General features: G+C 39.9%; 2 long non-coding RNA genes across 2 annotated transcripts; both read right to left on the bottom strand.

Moving 5' to 3' along the window:
* Positions 1-6,794: 6,794 nt before the first annotated feature.
* On the bottom strand, positions 6,795-7,274 carry LOC120295626. The gene is made up of 3 exons (XR_005552997.1): positions 7,160-7,274; positions 6,953-7,014; positions 6,795-6,859 (listed from the first exon to the last, which is right to left on the bottom strand). It is a non-coding gene; the product is annotated as an uncharacterized LOC120295626 (long non-coding RNA).
* A 2,056-nt stretch (positions 7,275-9,330) lies between these two features.
* Positions 9,331-10,569, bottom strand: LOC120295274. Its single transcript, XR_005552628.1, has 3 exons — positions 9,962-10,569; positions 9,855-9,879; positions 9,331-9,779 (listed from the first exon to the last, which is right to left on the bottom strand). It is a non-coding gene; the product is annotated as an uncharacterized LOC120295274 (long non-coding RNA).
* Positions 10,570-11,367: the final 798 nt, after the last annotated feature.

Raw genomic sequence — 11,367 nt, 5'->3', positions numbered from 1 at the left:
AGTAATGAAGTTGGATATATTCACGTCATATCTAGTACATTGTTTGATATAAACAGCATATCGATATAAATGAATCTAAAATTTTCGCAAACGGAGACTGTAAGAATCTTTTCCGACACTCTTGCTTATTTCATTTTCATTTGCTCATTTTTATTATGTTTTCCTCATTTTTATTTTCCTTTTCCCCTTCCATCATTCTCTACTAAAATTTTATTAAAATATAAAGTATAATAATATACCTAAAATATCTAATAAATATAAATACAATATATATTAATATATTAATATATTAAATTTATATTATAAGATAGAAATAAATCCAAATATATAAATAAACATAGGATTAAATTTTTTTATTTATATGTTATTTGGAATTTTTTATATTAGAATTCAAATATTATTTATATTCAAATATTATTATAATTTTATTAATTTTAGAAGTTCATTATTGGATAAAAAATAACTTCTATATTATGGATATTAGAAAACATATCCACCTTTATCACACCTCCCTTATTGGATAATTTTATCCGGGTTATATTCCTCTTATATCATACTTTATCCTTTCTTGAGTAAATGCCAAATACAATATATGATAAATTTTATCCTATTATGAATTTTATCATGACTATCATACATAGCCTAAAACTCTTCTTAACTAGTTCATACCATTTCTGCAACTCGTGTATATATATCAGCATAGAGGCCATACATCTCTTACGTTACACTACTTCCTTCTTACCTGGGGGTTCTCTTGGTTTACTTGCTTAATAATTGTGTATGCATAATGCGTCTTTGTTGTCCATGATGAAGCATGGGCTTTTTAGACCATTTAGAAGTTTTCACTGAACGTAGGTTGTTTTCCTAGTGCATGCGTTCTACTCATTGGCACGGTAAAAGTATACTAAAAGTGCCAAAAGTTGTGTACTACGCTCACTTCGGTGCCAAAAGTTTTTGTTAGATCACTTAAGTGCCAAATTAGAGAAAAAAAAAAAACATTCACTTTGGTGCCACTGGTGAGAGAACCCGGCCAAATTAGTTACATGGCTTTTATATTTTTAAAAAAAAAAAGTTGATGTGCCTTTTAAAATGACATCTCTTTAAGAAACGACGTCGTTTTGTCGTCATATGCGGACCGCCTCACAAAAACGATGCCATATAACTCATATGGGGACTACAATTAGGGTTCTTTGTCCAATCCTCGCCCAATGCCGACCATAGCTCGTTCGGCCATCGTTGCTCGCTTGCTGTCGCTCGCCCACTGTCGTAATTGCTCAACCAAGTGAGCAAGGAGAGGCTAAGGTTGTTGCTCGAGCAAGAAGCGGCGACAAGAATTAAAGGCGAGGGTGGAGGAGGAGGAGGAGGAAGAAGGGGGGTCGAAGGTGGAGAGAGTGAAGACGAGGAGGGTGAGGGAGACGAGGAGGACGTAGATGGAGATGGTGGATTGGGCTCTGCTCAAGGAGCAGTTGAAGTGGGTCCTTCTAAAGGGGGAAGGAGAAGGAGGAGGAGGACACGAACTTGGGCTTGTCAACAATGTCAGATGAATTGGAGGCAAAGTTGTTGTGCTGGTGCTGGTGCCGATGTCGCTACTAGTGCCACTATTGGTGCAGGTGCTGGTGTTGTTATTCGAGGAAGAAGATAAGGAGGAAGCCCATGCTCTCTTTCTCTCTCTCTCTCTCTCTCTCAATTTGGGGATTTAGGGTTCTTACTTGGGGGAAAGACGCTAAACGGCGTCGTTTTGTTTTTTGGATGTTGACTGTACTCTCCAGTGAGCCATTTCAGCTTCAAAAATTAATAAAAAAGTATCACGTTGGATTTCCGGTCAATTAGATCGGCGTTAGCACTAAAATGATCGTTTTTCAAATTTTTTGACACTTAAGTGATCCAACATAAACTTTTGGCAACAAAGTGAACGTCGTATACAACTTTTGGCACTTTTAATATACTTATCCCCCTTGGTGCTTTAGTAAAAATTGAAGATAGAAAAAGGCCGACGTACCTTGAACATGGATGCTCCCTATTCAAGTCCAGATAGTTTGACACCTCAAATCTGCTCAATTAAAAACTCACCAAGCCAAGAATCATGTTAGATATCGACAATGTAAAATTTAGACTTGTCACGACCTCAAATTTCCTCCTATAATGAGACTCATCCATGAGTTGAATCGAATAAATAGCACAACATCATTAAGTGCACACACATGATATAAAAGTGCAGAGACGTTTCTTCTTCACAGAAACTTGGAATCTCGATGCTTTATAAACTCTCTCTGATGGTGTGATCAATTCTCCTGCAAGTATTTTACTCCTAGTCAACTTCCTAGTCGCAAAAGATCAACTCATTTGTGCGTGTACCCAAATTCCAATATGCGGGAAAAGTGCCAAAAAAAGTCCTAAACCTTTTCTATTTGTGTCAATTTAGTCATAAATCTTTTTTTTTTGTACCAATTAAGTCATAAACCTTTTTACATTGTACCAATTTAGTAAGGGTAAGCATGGTCTGGGTTGAGCCGATCTGCCCCCTAACCCTAGGACCAACCCGCACAGTGTTGGTCCTTAATTTTTGGGACCGAGGAACGACCCTATTGAGCTTGGACCGAGGAATGGACCAACCCAATGGGTTCGGTCCCGTTCCAAGGTCAATCTGGGACCAATCGATTATTTTTTATTTTATTTTTTGTACTCCTTAAAAAAAGATTAAGAATTGAATTGATCTATTTGGTTCAGTCCAGTTTTAGGGTCAATTCAAGACCAACCAATAATTTTTTATTTCATTTTTTATACTTTTTAAAAAAGTGATTGAGGATCGAACTAACACAATGAGTTCGGTCCAGTTTTAGGGTCAACCTAGGACCAACAAATAATTTTTTATTTCATTTTTTATACTCCTTAAAAAGGCAACTGAGGACCATACCGACCCAATGGGTTCGATAATGAGCAAGGTCAGCTAAGAAAGGCAAGTAGTGAGGGTCAAGTGGGGTGAGCATCGAACAGAATAAGCATCAAATGTCGAGCGGGAAGCAACAAGCCAAGCGAGCATCAAACAACAAGCAGCACGAGTGACCCAAAGTGAGTGAGGTGAGTGTCAAGTGGTGAGCGGAGAAGTTGTTTCTTTTTATTTTGGCAAATTAAAAACTAAGATGACAAATAAGACAAAAGAGAACGAATACTATAGGATTATGCATTTTTGGACGCCGTGAGGACTCCTCACAAAAACATTTTCCTCTTTCATAAATTATGACTATTGACGCTGTAAAAAATATTAAAAATCTAAATTATTAAAGAACAATGTAAAATTACTTTAACTCCTCACTAAAGAACTATTTAATATTGTTGACGCCGTTTATTTTAATATTTTCTCTATATAAAAAAATTACAAGTAATATATTAGATATATAGTCAGGGTTTGTTGAACCGACCCGGAACTCTTAGGACTGAGGACCAACCCGCACAGTGCTGATCTAGAAATTCTAGGACCAAGGACCGACCAAATCTCCCTGGGTACCGAACCAGGACCGGCAAGGTTGAATCGATCTAGAGTCGGTCCATGGTTGACCCCTGGACCGATACTCACACCTACAATTCAATCATTTCCGGTCAATTTTGACCGGATTGTGTTGGATCGGACGCCGACGGCTAACATGGCATTATCGGTGCTGATGTAGACAATTTTTAATAGTATTTTAATATTTTTTTCTTTTTCTTTTTTTTTTTTCTTCTCTTCTTCTTCCTCCAGCCGATCGTCGAGGTCCGGCGACCGACCAAAGGTGACGGTCGACAAGGTCGACCTTGACCTCACCGGCCACCTTGCCAGTGGCCGCGAGTGTGGCCCTGCACTGGGCGGCGAGGCTCGACCTCGCCGGATCCGACAAGGGCGAGCCTCGCTCATGGCCGGCGAGGCTCAACCTCACCAGATCCAACAAGTGCAAGCCTTGCCCACCCGGCGCGAGGCCTCCCTCGAGGCCCGGGCAACGAGGCTCGCCCTCGCCGAATCTAGCGAGGGTCAACCTCGCCCATGGCCGGTAAAGGCGAGCGAACCTAAGGAGAGAAGGGAAAGGGTCAGATCTGGAGGACAGAGGACTAGATATCGAAGCCGAGGACCGTTGTGCCCCATCGGGACCATCGCTCCTCGCAGTCACCTCCACCCTCCCCCCCGCCGTCGCCACCTTCGCCTTCGTCCTCGCCAAACCCCAAGCCATGGGCGACGCCGAGCCTCGCCGCCAGGCCTTGAGGGAGGCCTCGCACTGAACGGGCGAGGCTCGCCACCTAGCGCGAGGCTGCCCTCATGGCCACTAGCGAGTTGGCTGGCGAGGTTGACCTTGACCGTCGCCTCTGGCTGGTCGTCGAGGTTCGGCGACCGGCTGGAGGAAGAAGAGGTGAAGAAAAAAAGAAAAAGAAAAAATCAAAAAATCAAAAAAATCAAAAATATTAAAATATTATTAAAAGTTGTCCACATCAGCGTCGATGAGGCCACGTCAACCGACCGGCGTCCAGTCAGCAAAATCCGGCCAAAATTGATCGGAAATAACTGAATTGGCACAACGTAAAAAAAATTTTGGACTTAATTGGCATCAAAAATAGGTTTATGACCAAATTGGCACAAAGGCAAAAGGTTTAGGACTTTTTTGGCACTTTTTCCTCTAATATGCTATAGCCAACTGCAACATGTTAACCTCGCAAGCAAAAGAAGCCTCGCTGCAATCCATACCGAAGTAATCGATGAAAAATACAAAGGAGTTTGCCTGATCATTTTGTGGTTCAATTTGATGTATCTGACGAATTACAGGAGTGCCATAAAGGCTGCTTAGTCGAATCTCTTATTTTTCAACGCTTGGACTTATAAAAGATGTCTCGTATACACAAGTACAAGCACAACCTGGGATCGCTTTCCCTCTTTCCTACTTATCCTCGGCCAACAAAACCATTTTAAGCCTTTCAAATTAAAACAAAAGGAGAGAAGAAAACAAAGCAGAAAGCCCTAAAGGGAAGGCAACTTCATGCATTGCGTGCATGCAAGTGTTATACGTTGCTAATCGGAAGTGGATTTATCGTGTTTGCCTCCTCCTTTGACCAAGCTCTTCACCATATGCCTCAATCCCCTCTTTTTACGATCCTTCTTCTCAGACATGCCTTCTATCATCTTCCTCTCGGCCTCCTACTGTTAAGAAAAGTTTGCAGAAGAACAAAAGCAAGGGAAAAGAGATACCAGGAAGAACAGAGGAAGCTAAGAACAGAGGAAGCAAGACATACACGAGTGTTAAAGAGAAAACATATGTAGAAGAAGAAGAAGAAGATGTACATGCTGCCGAGAAGAATGAGAAGAAAACTGGTTATGAAAAGTCTGCATAAAGCTGTTAGTCTTGATTTGTCTCGGCTAGTTAATCTAGAATAGTTCGGCACTTGGAAGTTAGTCAAAGTTTGCTTCAGTTAGTTACTTCTTCTTCAATTGATTTCATATCTGTAAAACAGAATTTCAGAGTTAGTCCTTGTATATAAAAGGCTAAGCTCTCATTTGTACGATATCAAGGAAAATAGAATAAAGAGGAAGTTCTTCATCTCAAGATCTCTCTACAGATTCTTCATTTTGTTTTCCTCTCTGCGCATAAACTTCTTCATGGTATCAGAGCTACCGCATCCTGAAGAAATCATATTGATGCTGAATAAATAGAGAAGATCTGCACCAGATCAAAGTTAGATTCAAAGCTTCTTTGATCTCTCGAAGATATCCGAAGTTGTCCAACAAAGTTCTGTAAGTCGGTATTCTTCATCCACATATAAATCAGCGAGATTCTCATTTGCATCTTACTGCAAATCAGTAGAGTTTGTGTCTGCAACTAGAGTTGATCTAAGATCAGGAAGAATAGAATGGCAGCAAGAAGTTTGAGATATCCATTTCCTATTCATGTAAATATCTCGAATTTCGTTACCATCAAATTAGCTGAGGACAATTTCCTCCTATGGCAAGCTCAATTCTATAGGTTCTTGAGAAGCCAAGATCTATTCGGTTTTGTGAATGGGGAAATTTCACCACCTGCAAAGACAATACAGGTTGAAGAAGGAGGTCAAGTTTCTGAGATCTCTAATCCTGATTATAATGATTGGATAAAAACCGATCAACTGGTATCCTCTTGGATTAGTGGTGCAGTATCAGAAAATATACTCAGCTTGATAATAGGGTTAAACACTGCTTATGAAGTTTGGCAAGTTCTGTTAAACCGGTTCACACAAAAATCAGTAGCTAAGGAGTTTGAGCTAAGAGGAAAATTGCAGGCTTGTCAGAAACGTGAACAAACATTATCAGCATATCTTAGGGAATACAAGTCAATAAGTGATCAATTGAATGCCATAGGGAAACCAGTGGATGAAATCACAAAGTTATTTGGAATTCTGGAAGGCTTGGGACCTGAGTACGAAAGTTTTAAAACCACAATCTACTGTTTGAAGCCCCAACCAGAATATGATGAAGTAATCTCACACTTAGAAAGATTCGAAGCCAGGTTACAGACTTATTCTTTAAATCAGTTCAGACCTAACCTAGCTTACTATGGACAAAGGAAAACTGAAGCCATACAAAACGAAGAGGCTGACAGAGAATATATACAATCAAATGTTATTCCTAGAGGATCAAGAATAAGTAATCGTGGAGGAAGAGGTTATGGAAGAGGAAGAACATATAATACCAGGTATAGAAACTTTGGTTATCCTGGAAGAAATATGAGTTACAGGAATAGTAACTCGAACTATGAACAAGAAAATCAGCGGTTCAAACAAATCGTACTCCTCCTCGGCTTAGGTTCTGCTCAAGGGTTTAGACCATACAATGTATCAGCACAAAGGTATTCTGATATCAGGTCATATCCTACACCAAATTCAAAGATACAATTAGAGAAACCAGCAGAACAAAAGCGACTTGAGTGTCAAATCTGTAAAAGGCTTGGTCATGATGCTTTACATTATTGGTATCGGTTTGATAACTCCTACCAAGCTGAGGATATACCAACAGCTCTAGCAGCACTACATATCGAAGAGACAACTGATCAAGAATGGTATCCAGACACTGGAGCAACAGCTCATATCACTTCCAATGCTGCTATACTTCACAGTCTTTCTAAAAATGACAATGCTGAAACAGTTATGATAGGCAATGGTCTATGTTTACCTGTCAAATATATTGGTAATGCAATATTAAATGCTGCAATTGCTGCCTTGCCTCTAAATGATGTGCTGATAGTTCCTGAGATTAAGAAAAATCTTTTATCAGTATCAAAATTCACTGATGATTACCCTTGTTCCTTTATTTTTGACAAAACTGGTGTGTATCTCAAGGACAGCACAACCAACACAACCATGAAGCTAGGAAGGAAGGTTAGAGGGTTATACAGAGTAGACCCTCATGCTGCGAAGCTTATTTCACACAAAGACAGAGGATTGTTGCAGAAAGTATCTCGGCATCAACGTCGGCTCACACAAATCGAGTATTTTGAAGCAATTGAAGGCTCAAAATTTGATTGATATAACAAAGAATCACACTCGTATGTAGGAGTTGCCAAATAGCTAAAAAGTACTGCTCTACCTTTTCCATTGTCGAATTTTACAGCCACAAAACCTCTACAACAGATCCACTGTGACATCTGGGGACCTTCTCCAGTTAAATCTTTCCAGAGTTTCAAGTACTATGTCATTTTTGTTGACAATTTCTCTCGGTTCAGTTGGATATACCCTTTAAAGTCGAAGTCGAGTTCTATAGTATTTTCCTCATGTTTCAAAAATTAGTAGAAAATCAGCATAACTGTAAGATCCAGACCTTTCAGTGTGATGGTGGAGGAGCGTTTATTAGCCAAAAATTCAGAACTCACTTACAGAATTGTGGCATTCAACAGCATATATCTTGTCCATATACACCGACGAATGGGGCACTGAAAGGAAGCATCGGCATATAGTCGAACTTGGTCTGGCTATGCTATACCATGCGAAAATTCCACTAAAATTTTGGGTAGATGCATTTGTAACTGCAAATTATATTGTTAACATTCTCCCTACTCAAAACTACAGATGCAGATCTCCCTTGACAAGTTATATCAGCATAATCCAAGATATGATCATCTCGGAACTTTTTTGTGCTTGCTATCCGTGTCTTCGACCATATGCACAGAATAAGCTTGATCCACGGTCTCTAACCTGTGTCTTTCTTGGATACAGTGATCACTATAAGGGATATCGATGCCTTCTCCCTACTACTGGTCATGTTTACATTAGTCGACATGTAGTATTTGATGAGAATTTTTTCCCATTCTCTCAAAAATTAGCAACAGTCTATCCATCCTATACACACTTATATAAACTGTGGATAGAAGAAGAGCAGTTCTTGGCTTCCTCGACTACAAATCACACCACTCCTTCAACTTCTCAGTATACAGATTGGGAAAAAGAAGCCATAATGAATCACACAAATGGAGGGATCTCACTGAATACACAGAACAAGCAGTTTCTATATCACCAGCTGAAACTACTGTGGAACGAGTATCCATCACTGCTCAAGATAGCCCTCAACAAATTGAAGTACCTAGTTCCATAACCGAGATATCGATGAATCAAATCAGAACAAAACACCTCAAATAATCGACTGACTTCTCAAGGTACATTACCTACTCACCCTATGAAGACTAGGTCTAAGTCGGTATTGTTAAGGTCAATCCTCGGTATGCATGTCTTGCTACATATGAAGTACCTCTGAGCCAAAAACAATTAAAACAGCATTAGCACATAAAGGCTGGTACAAAGCAATGACAGAAGAAATGGGTGCACTTCATCGAATCGAACTTGGGAATTAATCCCTCGAACTAATCAAATGAATATAATCGGCAAGTGGGTATTTAAAACGAAGCTCGCAGCTGATGGTAGTCTTGATAGACTCAAAGCTCGGCTAGTTGCTAAGGGATTTCATCAAGAAGAAGGCATTGACTTTACGAAACTTTTAGTCCAGTCATTAAGCATGCAACAATTCGCATAGTTCTATCGGTAGCCATGATGAAACACCTGGACAATTCATCAACTAGATGTCAAAAATGCATTCTTACATGGTACACCGAATGAGGTAGTCTACATGGAGCAGCCTCCCGGATTTCAAGATCCCAAGAAACCTCACCATGTATGCCTTCTCGAAGTCTCTATGGACTTCGACAAGCCCCTCGAGCTGGTTCGACAAGTTCAGCAACTTTCTGCTTGAATATGGGTTCTTTTGCAGCTCAACCGACCCATCCTTATTCATCTATCATACCGATTTAGACACCATTCTTTTACTTATATGTGGATGATATAGTACGACTGGAAGCTCCTCTCAGTCTCTTTCCAACCTTATTCATTCACTCAGTCTTCAGTTCCATATGAAAGATCTTGGACCATTACACTACTTTCTTGGCATTGAAGTTAAAAACACCTCTGATCATCTGTTTCTATGCCAGACTAAATATGCCAAGGATCTTCTTACTCGAGCTCATATGCTTGAGTGTAAACCAATCACCACTCCTGTGTCATTGAAGCCCACTGTTCTGATAAATGATTCTGATCTACTCTTCAATCCTTTCGAATATCGAAGCCTAGTAGGAGGCCTTCAGTATTTGACTTTAACAAGACCTGATGTTGCATATGCTACAAATCAACTATGTCAGAAATTACAAAAACCAACTATAGCAGACCTACATAGACTCAAGAGAGTTTTGAGATATGTAAAAGGAACTCTGAATCTTGGAGTCTTCATTCACTCTCGAAGCTCTCTTCACCTATATGGATTCTCAGATTCAGATTGGGCAGGATGTGTTGAGACAAGAAGATCAACAACAGGTTTTTGTACATACCTTGGCTCCAATCTCATATCTTGGGCTGCCAAGAAACAATCCACAGTTAGTCGATCCTCTACAGAAGCAGAGTATCGTGCACTTGCTTCCACATCTGCAGAACTTACCTGGATTAGCTTTGTTCTTCGTGATATAGGATGCTCATTGACTTCTCCAACACAGCTCTTCTGTGACAATAAATCCGCTATCTCTCTCACTATTAATCCTGTTCTTCATGCTCGCACCAAACATATTGAGATAGACTTTCATTTTGTCAGAGAAAAAGTCTCATCAGGGTCATTACAAGTCAAATACGTTCCCAGTAACTGTCAAATTGCTGATATATTTACTAAACCCCTCTCTCGTACTACACATTACCAGCTACGAATCAAATTAGGAATCGGGTGTTCACCCATTTCCAATTTGAGGGGGGCTGTTAAGAAAAGTTTGCAGAAGAACAAAAGCAAGGGAAAAGAGATACCAGGAAGAATAGAGGAAGCTAAGAACAGAGGAAGCAAGACATACACGAGTGTTAAAGAGAAAACATATGTAGAAGAAGAAGAAGAAGATGTACATGCTGCCGAGAAGAATGAGAAGAAAACTGGTTATGAAAAGTCTGCATAAAGCTGTTAGTCTTGATTTGTCTCGGCTAGTTAATCTAGAATAGTTCGGTACTGGAAGTTAGTCAAAGTTTGCTTCAGTTAGTTACTTCTTCTTCAACTGATTTCATATCTGTAAACAGAATTTCAGAGTTAGTCCTTGTATATAAAAGGCTAAGCTCTCATTTGTACGATATCAAGGAAAATAGAATAAAGAGGAAGTTCTTCATCTCAAGATCTCTCTACAGATTCTTCATTTTGTTTTCCTCTCTGCGCATAAACTTCTTCACCTACTACTCCACCTGCAAACATAGCGGACCAAACATTACGCAATTAAGTTACTACTTTATCGTCAATATTAGAAAAGTGCAGACTACTGAGCCAATCATTGACATACCTTGTGGAGACGGTCCTCTACATGATGGAGCCTCTCGACGACATTGCCTTTGGCTTCGGTCTCCACCATCACATGGTCAAGTGAACGATGGTACTTCTCTAGACTCATTGGAGAAAAGTCGACGGATGAAGCGTGCCCTTCACTGGTCAGAGTCCCGCTTGATGGGGTTGACGCACCAGATGCTCTTTGTGAATGATCTGCTACCCTCTCTAGTCTCCTCTCGTCGCTTTAATTAGAGTAGTCGCTGAGAGAGAAAGAAATACAAACACGATCACTATAATGTACTAAGTACTCGCCCTTCATTTGACATAGGAAATTTAAACCCATCAAACCTTGAAATGGATTCTCTCATGTAATGATTTGGCTTATTGAATCGAAGGGGGTAATATAAGTAATTTTCTAATGTATCGATGTCATATCTTTACTATGTGATGACAGCTAACTATTGTCCTCAGATTGGAAAAGTGCTGACGACAATGAATTTGGCCACTGAACACCAAACCAAGCCCACCGGAGAACCCAAAGGAAATATCGACAA

Source organism: Eucalyptus grandis, chromosome 7, assembly GCF_016545825.1.
Source record: "Eucalyptus grandis isolate ANBG69807.140 chromosome 7, ASM1654582v1, whole genome shotgun sequence".
In the NCBI taxonomy this organism is placed as follows: Eukaryota; Viridiplantae; Streptophyta; class Magnoliopsida; order Myrtales; family Myrtaceae; genus Eucalyptus; species Eucalyptus grandis.
This window is presented reverse-complemented; position numbering and strand designations above follow the sequence as displayed.